Here is a 12,007-nt window from a genome sequence, read left to right as displayed (position 1 = left end):
CATTCAGCTTATTAAATTGATCTTTAAGTACAAGTTTGACCTTGTTACCCTCCCATTCAATAAATTCTAGTGGCTTCCTATTGCCTTCGGGATCAGATATAAAATCCTCTGGTTTTTAAAGTCCTCCATAACCAAGCCCTTTCCTATCCCTGTCTTACCTCTCTCCCCTTATATACTTTACTATTCAGTGGCACTAACCTTCCATTATTCCTCAGACTAGATATTCCATCTCCCAACTCTAGGCATTTTCACTGGCTGTCACCTATGTCTGGGATTCTTTCATTTCTCATCTCTACCTCCTACTTTCCCTGGCTTCCTCCTAGACTCAGCTAAAATCTTCCTGTGTTTTTGATCCTTCTTAATTCTAGTGCTTTCCTTCTGTTATCTCCAAATTATTCTGCATATGTCTTCTTCGCACATTGCTTCCTTCTCTGCTTCACTTGTTGTTTGCATGTTGTTTCCATCATAACACTGTGAGCTCTTTGAAAGAAGGAACTATCTTTTGCCTTTTTATCCCCAGTGCCTGGCAGATAGTGTGTAACTAATAAATGGTTGCTAATTTGTCTTGACTGTGTAGATAAAAACTAATATTGTTGTTTGTCCTTCATTCTCAAAGAGAACCAGTGACATCACAGGGTGATGTCTTAACTTGTGCAGGGATTAGATTTAAATGAGAAAAAAGTCAGAATGACTGGCGATAACCGTAGAATCTTTGATGGCTGACAAAGCTTTAAGTGCTCCATGGTGCCTGCTTCAGTTACTTCATGATAGCTGGAATAAATTGTTTTCATCTGCCCATTCCACTGGGGGAACACTTCACATGCTTAGATTAGACATCCCCTAACTCACTGATGGATTTGTGTCTCTATGCTTTAGCAGTATCTACAGCTGATGTTTTAGGAGGGCTCCTGAAAGATCAAACTAATCTCATTGCACAGCCTCCTGGCTGCCTCAAGTTCTAATAGAATTCTCTACCTGAATATTTCCCTGCCAGAGAATTTCTCAGAACACATTCCTGAACTCTTCCTCAGAGGATTTGTAAAACCAAAGCTGTTTATATAAAATGGGTTTTGAAAATCTGTGCAGAGGAGACCAGGTTCTAAGCAAATTCTTCTCAGACTTAGCTTTGGATTCTGAATTTGTACATCTATCATGTTGAAAGACTCTACAGATATACTAGAAGTAATAAGCCTGTGACAATCATTTCAGACAGATGTCATTGAAGTTTGAATGATCAAGGAAGATTTGAAAGTCAGATGTGAATAACATTATTCTTCACTGGCTAAAAATGTCTGCACTAGAAAATCATCCATTTATTCTTACCATGTGCCCAAAGCAATTTGGAGTTGAGCTGAAATTATTTGGAGACTGGACAAAAAGGTTTCAAGATTTGATGCTTCCTCCATCTGGACAAGATTCAAAGATTCTGCCCTTCAGCCAGCCAAGATATTATCCCAAGTGGTACCCTTTCAGAGAAACTTTGAGGAATAGTTAGGTAAAGAGGTCAGCTTGTGCATGACTGGAGACATCAGAGTGATTCCTTTTGCATTAATTCTCAACACACTGCAGGATAACTGAAGATCAAACAAGTTCAGAAGACTGTATTTCACCTGGATGTGCAGAGACATTCAGTCCTTTCTTTTGATTTGAGGATTTATTCTGTGTGCTGCTTAATAAGTTTTGGTAGGAGGACCAAACTGACTATTTGAATATCTAGTCATACCACAGTTAAACAGATGGAATACAGAAAAGAATCAAGAACTGAGTTCTATTTTATTGGATGACCTGGATGCAGCAAAGATGCTAACTCTGGGTTAAGTCCTCCCTCCCTATTTGAACTTATTTTTTGCCTAAGTATATACTTAGTCTTCTTTTTTACTTCATATACTGTTAAGCCATTGTGAGTTCAAAAGAAAAATCTTCTAAAAACTGGTAATCAGTCTTTTTGCTTACTGTCTTGTGGAGGAAATATCTAATAGTCTCTTCTTAATCATTAAAAAATCCAACTAATTTTTCTCATAGACAATAAGTAGATTATAATAAATGTTTTCATAGCTACTCTATAGATAGGAAAATTTCCTAATCAATCCACAAATACAAATGAAATAGCTTTCCAAAACTACATTTCAATGGCACCAATGACTCAGCAAAAGTCTTGCTACAAAAACTTCTAGTTCATGGCCTTGGCAACAATCTTTGTCATTATACTGTCATTGTGTCTGTCCATAAATCTGTTTTGCTTGATAGAATAACTGTAACAAGAATTGTTTTCCTTTTCCTTTTTTTCAGTTGGGTGGAGTGGGAGGCAAAGAAAATAGATTTGTTCATTTCTTTAAATAGAGAAGGTAGAGCACTACAGATGCAAGATGTAACATGCCATTTCAGATGAGGTCATTCTATTATTAGTTTATCTTAACTCTTTTACTTTGTTATTAGACTTATCATATGGGAATGTTATATAGATGTTTATAATGTAAAAATAAAGCACACCAATAAAAATTTTAATATATTACAGAATTATATGTTTGAAAGATAGGTCTTACAATATTGATTTCTGACTGAACTTAAGAACTATTACTATACAATTTAGGGAGAAAGAAAAGAATTACTGATAGAGATCAGAAGAACTATTGACAGATACTTTAAAATAATTTCATGCTTTATTTTAAAAAAGTTCCTATAAAACCTACGACTAATAGAAATGGTTTCCTATCATTTTAGTTCTAATATTTTCATGTTTAGTATTTGAAGAAGTCTTTACAATTAGGCCATCCCTAATGCCAGAAGGTTAGAATGCATCCTGAAAATTCAGAAGCTAAGCTGACTAGAATCTAAAAGAAGGTGATCTCAGTGAAGTTACATAGTGCTCCAGTCAGACTTGGAGATGTCTTTTTCTAGGTCAGTGTGAAACAGTAAATTTAATGGAAAGAACAGAGGACTTTGTGCAAGAAGTTCATAATCACAGAATTCCAGGGTTTTTAAAGGTCTAGGATATCCAGACCCAGATTCACTTACATGTTTTGTCTAAAAAAAAAATCACACCTACAACTTATTTAATCTTTGCTAGCAGTTTCTATTGGTCAAAATTTTTCTTACAGCTTCTCTGCAGCATGCATTCAAAGGTCCTATTTCTGCTCTCTGGAATCAAAGAAAACAAATCTACTCTCACTTTCACATGGCAGCCCTTCAAAGATTTGAATATAATTACAATCTCCTCCTCAACTTGCCCATCAAACTGCTCTTATCTCAGCTAAGCATTTCCCATTCTTTGAATTATTTATGTCACGATTGTCTTCTGGTTGCCTCACTAGGGATACTTCTCTGCCTAAAAATACCCTTGCCAATATATGAAATCAAGTTTTGAGCCCAATACTCCAGAGTCTCACCAAGGCAGCATACAGGGAAGTTAACATCTCTCCCTTTTGATACCAGAGATAGATAGATAGATAGATAGATAGATAGATAGATAGATAGATAGATAGATAGATAGATAGATATAGATAGATGATATATAGAAAAATAAACAGAGAGAGATAGATATAGATAGAAAGATAGAGAGATAGATGATAGAAAGATAGATAGATGGATGATAGAAATATAAATAGAAATACAGATATAGATAGATATAGAAAGATACATAGACAGAAAAATAGACAGATAGATAGATGATAGAAAGATAGAGACAGAAAGACAGACAAATAGATAGATATAGATGGAAAGATAGATTCATAGAAAGATAGATGATAGATAGAAAGATAGAGATAGAAAGATAGATACATAGATGATAGATACATAGACAGAAAGACAGACAGATAGATAGATAAATAGAAAGATATATAGAGATAGAAAAAATAGATAGATACATAGATAGACAGAAAGACAGACAGACAGATAGATAGATATAGACAGAAAGATAGATAGATGGATAGATAGATGTTAGAAAGATAGACAGAGACAGACAGATAGATAGATAGATAGATAGATAGATAGATAGATAGATAGATAGATAGATAGAAAGATAGATGGATAGATAGTTGGTTAGAAAGATAGACGGGCAGATAGATAGATAGACAGAAAGATAGATAGACATACAGACCAACAAATAGAAAGATAGATAGACAGAAATAAAGATAGAGAGATAGAGAGATGGATAGATGATAGATAGAAAGATAGATATAGATATATTCTACCCCTAGAAGTACATGTATATATGCATATATACTTAATCACCCTTGTCAGGTATATTTCAATCCTGGTCAACAATTCCAAATATAATCCAGAAATATAATCCTTGTTCTCAAACACCATCTTTTAAAAAAGCTGTTTACTTCCTAATTTTTCTCTCTATCCTCCTATATCTTTTTCTTTTATTTGCAGCAGATATTCAGATTCATTCCCAGTATTCAAAATCCGTATTAATGTCTCTAGTTCTTCTGACAGTTTTGTTCCTCCCTCTGTGAATTGTCAGAAATGGCTAGTAAGCTAAAGTATTCTAAATCAGGAGAAATTCTCTGTACTGTTTTTGGAAGTCTTTAGGAGAGATATACTAACCACCCATAACTCATCTTTTCTTCCTCTGATCTTGGAGACATCTCATTCGGTAGACCAAGACACCAACCCCACATCTGACATTTAATAGCCATGTAACTTTGAATAACTCAGTTCTTCTCTCCGAGCTTCATATTTCTCATCTTTACCTTACTCAATTTTAAAAGAAAAGTATAGTACTTTGTGTTCCTGAAAATGCCATATAAATTTATTATTATCATTATTATTAATCCTGGATTTAAAATACATTATCATCTTTTATAATTAATCCTGACTTCAAAATGCATCAAAATATTATAGGTTGTCTCAAAGCTTGAAAAAACTCACAAAATACATTTTCATTTAATTCATTTTCACTTTTTAAATCAATCTATGCCACATGACTGTTTTCTAGTTGAAAGAAAAAAAATTTTTAAATTACTTACTTTAGTTACTGCTGAAAGAATCATAATTCTTTTTTCTCATTTGTTTCCAAATGGTAAATAATTATACTCAAAACACAAAACTTGTCAATATCTGTGCTTAATTAATTTGTTTCATTTCTCCAGTCAAAAATATTTCTACCTCATTACATTAAACATTTAATAACACTAATAATTTATTTGCTCAAAACATGAATCTATCATAAAAAATAGACTAGCTATAACTAAAAGTTGTTTTCACTTCCATTATATGAGGTAGAGTGGATAGAACTCTAGCACTATAGTTGGGAAGACCTGGATTCAAACCTCATCTCAGATACTATCTATGTATTCTTAGGAAAGTCATTTAATAATATCAGTTTTTGTCCTTTGTTATCAAAGAAGACTAAAATGACATCTCTATGTTTAAGACAAATTATAGTGTGTTCTACTGTGGCTGATCAGACCAATATGAGCTTAGAATGCTCTACCTCACACAGGCTAAGCACAAATAGTCTATACGAACATCCAGGTGCCTACTCTAAAATTATGTATGTCATGTTTCCTTTGAGCTGCTTCAATTCTGCCTTCCTCATAGCACCCACTGTGATAAGGGCATGCCATGTTGGTGGTTCACATGCCAGTGTCTCCCATGCTGCATAATTAATTCTAAAGTACTTAGGAGACACGTTCAGGGTGTCTTAGTATCACTTCTTCTGACCCCCTTGTGAGTGCTTGCCCTGTGTGTGTTCTCCATAAAATAGTCTTTTTTAGCAAGCATACTTCTGGCATTCTAACAATATGTCCAGCCATCAAAGTTGCACTCTGTAGCAATATTGAAATGCTTGGCAGTTTAGCTCAAGAAAGGACCTTGGAGTTTGATATCTTCTCCTCAATCTTCCTAAAATAACCCAAATGGAAGCAATTCAAGTTCCTGACATGGCACTAGTAGACTGTCCAGGTTTCACAGGTATATAGCAATGAGGTCAGCATAACACCTCTGTAGACCTACAGTTTGGTAGTCAATCTAATAGCTCTTCTCTCCCACACTTTCTTTCTGAACCTCCCAAATGCTGAGCTAGCTCTGGCAATTCAAGCGTCAAATTCATTGTCAATGTGTACCTCCTTGGAAAGAACTCTGCCAAGGTAAGTGAACTTGTCCACAGTACTCAAAATTTCTCCATTTGCTATATGGTGTGATGCTGGCTATTGAAGCACCTGTGTTTTCTTGGTGTTAATTGTTAGACCAAAATTAGCACAAGCAGTAGAGAATAGATCCATTCTTTGTTGCATCTCAGCTTCAGAGCTGCATTGAGTGTACAATCATCTGCAAACAGAAAATTATGCAACCACACGCTCTCCACTTTGGTTTTAGCTTTTTCAAGTTAAAAAAATTGCCATCAGTGTGGTAGCTGACCTTGAGGTAATATTCATCCTCAGTGAAGGCAGTTAATAACATTGTTGACATCATGCTAAAAAGCATGGGAGCAAGGACATAGTCTTGTTTCACTCCATTGGTGACTGTGAAGTCTCTAGAGCATTGTCCACTATCCAGAACCCAGGCAAACAAGCCTTCATGAAACTGATTTATAATACTGATGAATTTCTCCAGACATCCAAATTTTGACATAATTTTCCATAAGCCCTCATGACTGATGGGATCAAAGACCTTGGTCTGATCTACAAACATTGTATACAGAATTCTGTTCCTGGCATTTTTCCTGGAGTTGTCAGGCAGTAAACACCATATTGACTGTTCCTCAACCCCCTTTCTGAAGCCAGACTGGTTCTCAGGGAGGTGACCATCTTGCAGGTGAAGGATCAGCCTATTGAGAAAGACTCTTGCAAGAATAGATTGTCACAGGACAATCTATTCCCATTACCTTTAAAAAGATGTATGATGAATTTTTTGGGGGTATAACAGCTTCATGTTATAAAAATTGGAAAATTTCAGTCAGCTTTTGGATGACCAATGGACCTCCCCCCCACCTTGTAGATCTCAGCTGGAATAGAATCAGCACCAGGTGCTTTGCCACTCAAAAGGAACCTAATGGCATTCAAAACCGTGAAAAAAATGTTGTACCTTCAACATTTGGAGCTCTTGATCAAAGTCCTGGGCATCAAAATTTAGTTATGATTCTGAAGAATAGGATGTAAGTGTCTGTTGCTATCCTTTGGGAAGAGGAAAAGAAAGGGAATGCCCAAGGATAGTATTATAACTATTCTTAGTACTTGTACAGGTTTGAGAGATAGACACCTGATATTTCCTCTTCTATCAACTACCCCAAATTCTGTGTAGCAACCCACTCTTCTTCTTTCCCCTCTCCCTTTTCTCCTCTCTTTTATACTGATAGTTGCCACTTCCAAAAATACCTCCATCCCTACCTACACTCCTCCTCTCACTTTAAAGTAAAGCCATGATAAATTCTGCAGTGACAGAATTGATGGTAGCATGGGGTTAAGGAAGTAAAGAAAATGAAACATGAGATTTGTAGGGATTAATTGTATGCTCTTCACAAAAATATGATGTCACCAGCATTCAAATTTAATTTCATGTGAAAAATCATTTCTCAAGGAGAGTTATTAAGGGACATATGCAATGATAAGAACACATCTGAAGTAGCTAAAAAAATGAATACCACTACTCTATTGCTCTGTCTTCCAGAGACGTACAGATATTTCATGATTTTGTCCTCCAGTCATGGCATATGTGAATTTAGGAAGAAGTCTGATAGTCAATGAAAAATAATCATTAAAATAATACACTCCACTGCTTTGTTTAAGCATTGGTTTTAGAACATAGCATTTTTTCTTTCTTAATTTTATGCATAGACATCACTCTACTAAGCATGATTTTCTGACTTTCCATTATTATATCAAGCCCCCAGTCACAATTAAGACAAGGCTTTTTATCTTCTACTGCTTCTGTATGGAAACACACAGTCTGTATCTATTTTTATAGTTGGGGCTTATAACTTCATTAAGTGTCCTTGATGTTATCCCTGTAAATCCCTCAGTTCTATTCCTATCATCTTCCTCCAATAGTTATCATTCCTTTCCCTTCATCCTTGTCTGTAAATTTCAAGCCTGCTACTAACAATTCAAGGGTTCAAATTTCTTTTAAAGTAAAAACAAAGGCATTTCTATAATACAAAGAGGAGAATAGCAATAAGACTGTGTCATAAATTTGAAGTGTTGCTTTTTTTGTCAGGTGACTATTAAGTGTGAATGGCATTAAATTCAATGAGAAGAATATTACCATGTTGTGAATTTTAAAGTTGGCTCTGTGGGTGATCATCTACAGACTCTTAAGATCAATTGAAAATTCAGTTTTCTTAATTATATGGTGCAGGGCCAGTTGCTGACAATGCCTGGAACAAAGTCTCAGGCTCAGTGTCTCCCTCCCTATCAAGTAGACAACCTATGAAACAGTAATTAAACATTGACTCTACTTCATACTCATGTGGAATAAACAGAAATCACCAAAAGGTAGTCTAAGAAATAATCTAAGATATCATTTGGGAGTTGTCAAGGTCATACTATGCCATTAACAGTAATACAATATGAGCTCTGGATTTATGTTATGCTACTGCAATGATACCCTATATCTTAATCACCCTATCTACCACATGCCTCAAGTAATCTTTTTTTTCAGGTTGTTTTTTGTTACAAGGCAATGGGGTTAAGTGGCTTGCCCAAGGCCACACAGCTAGGTAATTTTTAAGTGTCTGAGGTCACATTTGAACTCAGGTACTCCTGACTCCAAGGCCGGTTCTCTATCCACTGTGCCACCTAGCCACCCTCTCAAGTAATCTTCTTCCAAAGATAATGCCAACCTGAGAAGTCTCCAATAAAAATAGATTGCACAGTAAAGAGCTGAATCTTACAGTTTTTTCACCAATACTCACATCCTGCTGGTGGATATAGGGTTAGAAGTGGTGACTGAGCATGGTCACCATGTCACAATACCACACCTAGACACAACTCTCCTCATACCAAATCCCAGCATTCCCTAGCATCGCAACTGTCTTGGTATGTATTGATATATATTTTCTCACATACAACCACTGAAACTAACCTAACACTCTCCCAGAATAATTCTCTCACTCTCCAGGCTCACAGAAATATAGAACTATAGTCACACACAATTGTTCTCTCTCCTTCAAGGATACCTTTACCACTGCTCTCAGGATTTTCTTAAACAAAACAATATCTGAGAATCTAGGTGGCATAAAGGATTGATCGTTGAACCTAGAGAAATAAGATCTGAGCTCAAATCTTCCCTCAATACATATTAACTCTGTAGCCGAGGAAAATCATTTCACTTCTGTTAGACTTATTTTCCTTAGTTGTAAAATATCTTATTGAATTTCTGTGAAAATCAAATGAGATAATATACAAAATAGTTTTCAAACCTTAAAGAGCTATTCATATATTGTTTAGTTGTTTTTCATTTGTGACCACATCTGGCTTATTTTAAATCGAAGATACGAGAGTGATTTGCCATTTCTTTCTCCAGTTCATTTTATAGATGAGGAAGCTGGAGCCCAGTTAATTGACTTTCACTGGGTCACACAGCTAATAAGTATCTGAGGCTTTGAACTCAGATTTGAACTCAGAAAGATGAAACTTCTTGATTCTAGGCTCTGTACTCTATCCATTATACCACCTAGTTGCCCTGTACTTGTATATCAAATAGTTCTATTATTATCATATAATAATAATCTATATATTAGTTATTTTTATTACTCCCTGAAATGCTTCAATATTCTGTGACTGCAAGCAGGCACCAATTATTCCTTGCAACCACTAGAACAAATCTGTGCTACCTTTTCTTTCCATTCATTCCCTTCCAGCTCTTTACAAAACACCACAAATTGTTATCTTGGGCATGATTCTCTGATGATGATGAATCTTCTATGATATATGTTCATTCCTTTTCTGCAATTCTTCTCTCTGGTACGTATCCCCAAGAACCTACAACCTTTATGCTACTCACTGGCTACTTACAACTGTTCACACTGTTGTCAGCCTTTCCAAATAATGACAATATTATCATTCTTTCCCAACAGCCTCTCCCCATTAAAACATATCCATATTTTATTGTGTCTCATAATTTTCCCAAACTGAATTCAACTGAGTTCAATTCAAACATATTTAGAATGTACTATGAGATACAATGCAAGATGCTGGAAATTTAAAAGCAAAGGCAAAATAGTACCTTCCCTCAAGAAAGTGATAGTCTACTAGTCTATTGAATAGATACTATGTACATATATTTATGTGTGAATATTTGCATGCATGTATATCTATTTATATATGTATTTATACATATATACATACACATTCACACAGTTTAGTAATTATTTAAGTAGAGTCCAAAATTTCACATCTCCAACAACAGCATATTAGTATTCCTACTTTCTGGCAAAACCTTCAACACTTTTCATTTTCTTCTTTTGTTATCTTTGTCAAGTCATCTGGTATTAGGTGAAACCTCAAAATTATTTAATTTGCAATTCTCCACTTATTAATGATTTAGAGCATTGTTTGATATGTTTATATGTAAACATGTTTCTACATCTATTTATCTTTTTCTATATTCATTGAATCAAATTTATAAGACTGAGTCATTCCCTAATAGACAAATGGCCAAAGCATAAAGCAGTCAGTTTTCAAAGAAAAATATCTGCATTATCAATAGTCATATGAAACATTTTCCTACATGTGAAATATTTTATAAAGATAGATAAAAAATAATTATTTAGTAATTTTCTTCAGCATTGAATAAGTAAATTGTCTTAGGTCACCTTGTAATTTTTATTCTATTGGCTCAGTGTATCCATGAGCAATCAATTATTTAATTATTTAGTTCTTTTTTATTTCTGCAGAGATTGGTTTTATATTCATACAAGTTATGAATGTATCTTAGTAGATACATTATTCTAGTTCTAGAATTTGTAGTAATATTTAAATGCTGATAATTTATACAGATTTATTTTCTAGCATGAAACTTTGCTGACTAATTTTAATTCACTATTTAAAGCATGGATGTCCAACTTTTTTAGCTCTTCTGGGCTACATCACCCAACAAAAACTTGTCAAGGATATATATATACATAATTTAATATTTATTTTAATATTTATTATCAAATTTAATATTTATTTATGACTACCATTTAACTCATATTACCAATTACCATATTACCATTAACTCATATTACCATATTACCAATGACTATAATAATAAAATACAATAATGCTGTATGAGGGACACATGTGGTCCTGGTCTTCAGGCTGTGGGTTGGACACCCCTGCTTTAAAATTTTCTTGAGGAAATTATTTTTGCTTGCCTGCATATTAGTTGTATATTTGATCTTTTTTAAAAAATGGAGAGTCAAAATGTTGCATTAATTTTCAGATGTGGTCAAGGTACTTATTAGTCTTAATTCAAAATTTTATTTCATGTAAGAGAATTTCCAAAAAGTAAGAATAATTTATGAATGTTTAAATATAATAACAAAATATATCAATAAAGCTTACAAAAATAAACTTCCTAACCTCTTCACATATAATTATGCTTTCAAATTTTCTTTTTTGTTTTATTGTACAGTTAGCAGTTTTTAGAACAATGTTACATAACAATGGTGATAATAGGTGTCTTTGCTTTAACTAGGATCTTGCTGGAAAGACTTCTAACTTGCCTCTATTACATATAATGTTTTTAGATTATACGTGATTTTAGATTATGTATGTATAATTATATTAAACATTTCCATAGTAGTCAAATTTTTAAAGAAGAATAAAAACAAGAGAAAAGACCTGAAAAGGAAAAACAAAACAAATTTTAAAAACGTGAAAATAGTATGGCTTTAGTCTACATTCAGACTCCATAGTTTGGTTTTTTCCCTGGATGTGGATGGCATTTTCCATCAAAAGTATCTTGGAGTTGCCTTTGATCACTGTATTATTATTAAGAGCTAAGTCTATCTTACTTGTTGTTGCTGTGCATAACACTCTCCTGGTTCTGTTCATTTCACCAGGTTTTTCTGAAATCT

General features: G+C 34.1%; 1 pseudogene; it reads left to right on the top strand.

The window, feature by feature from the left end:
* Positions 1–851: 851 nt before the first annotated feature.
* LOC141499093 (NADPH oxidase 4 pseudogene) lies at positions 852–1,765 on the top strand (annotated as a pseudogene).
* Positions 1,766–12,007: the final 10,242 nt, after the last annotated feature.

Source organism: Macrotis lagotis, chromosome X (genome assembly GCF_037893015.1).
Source record: "Macrotis lagotis isolate mMagLag1 chromosome X, bilby.v1.9.chrom.fasta, whole genome shotgun sequence".
Classification (NCBI taxonomy): Eukaryota; Metazoa; Chordata; class Mammalia; order Peramelemorphia; family Peramelidae; genus Macrotis; species Macrotis lagotis.
Note: the sequence above shows the minus strand (reverse complement) of the source record. Positions and strands in the feature narration are given on the sequence as shown.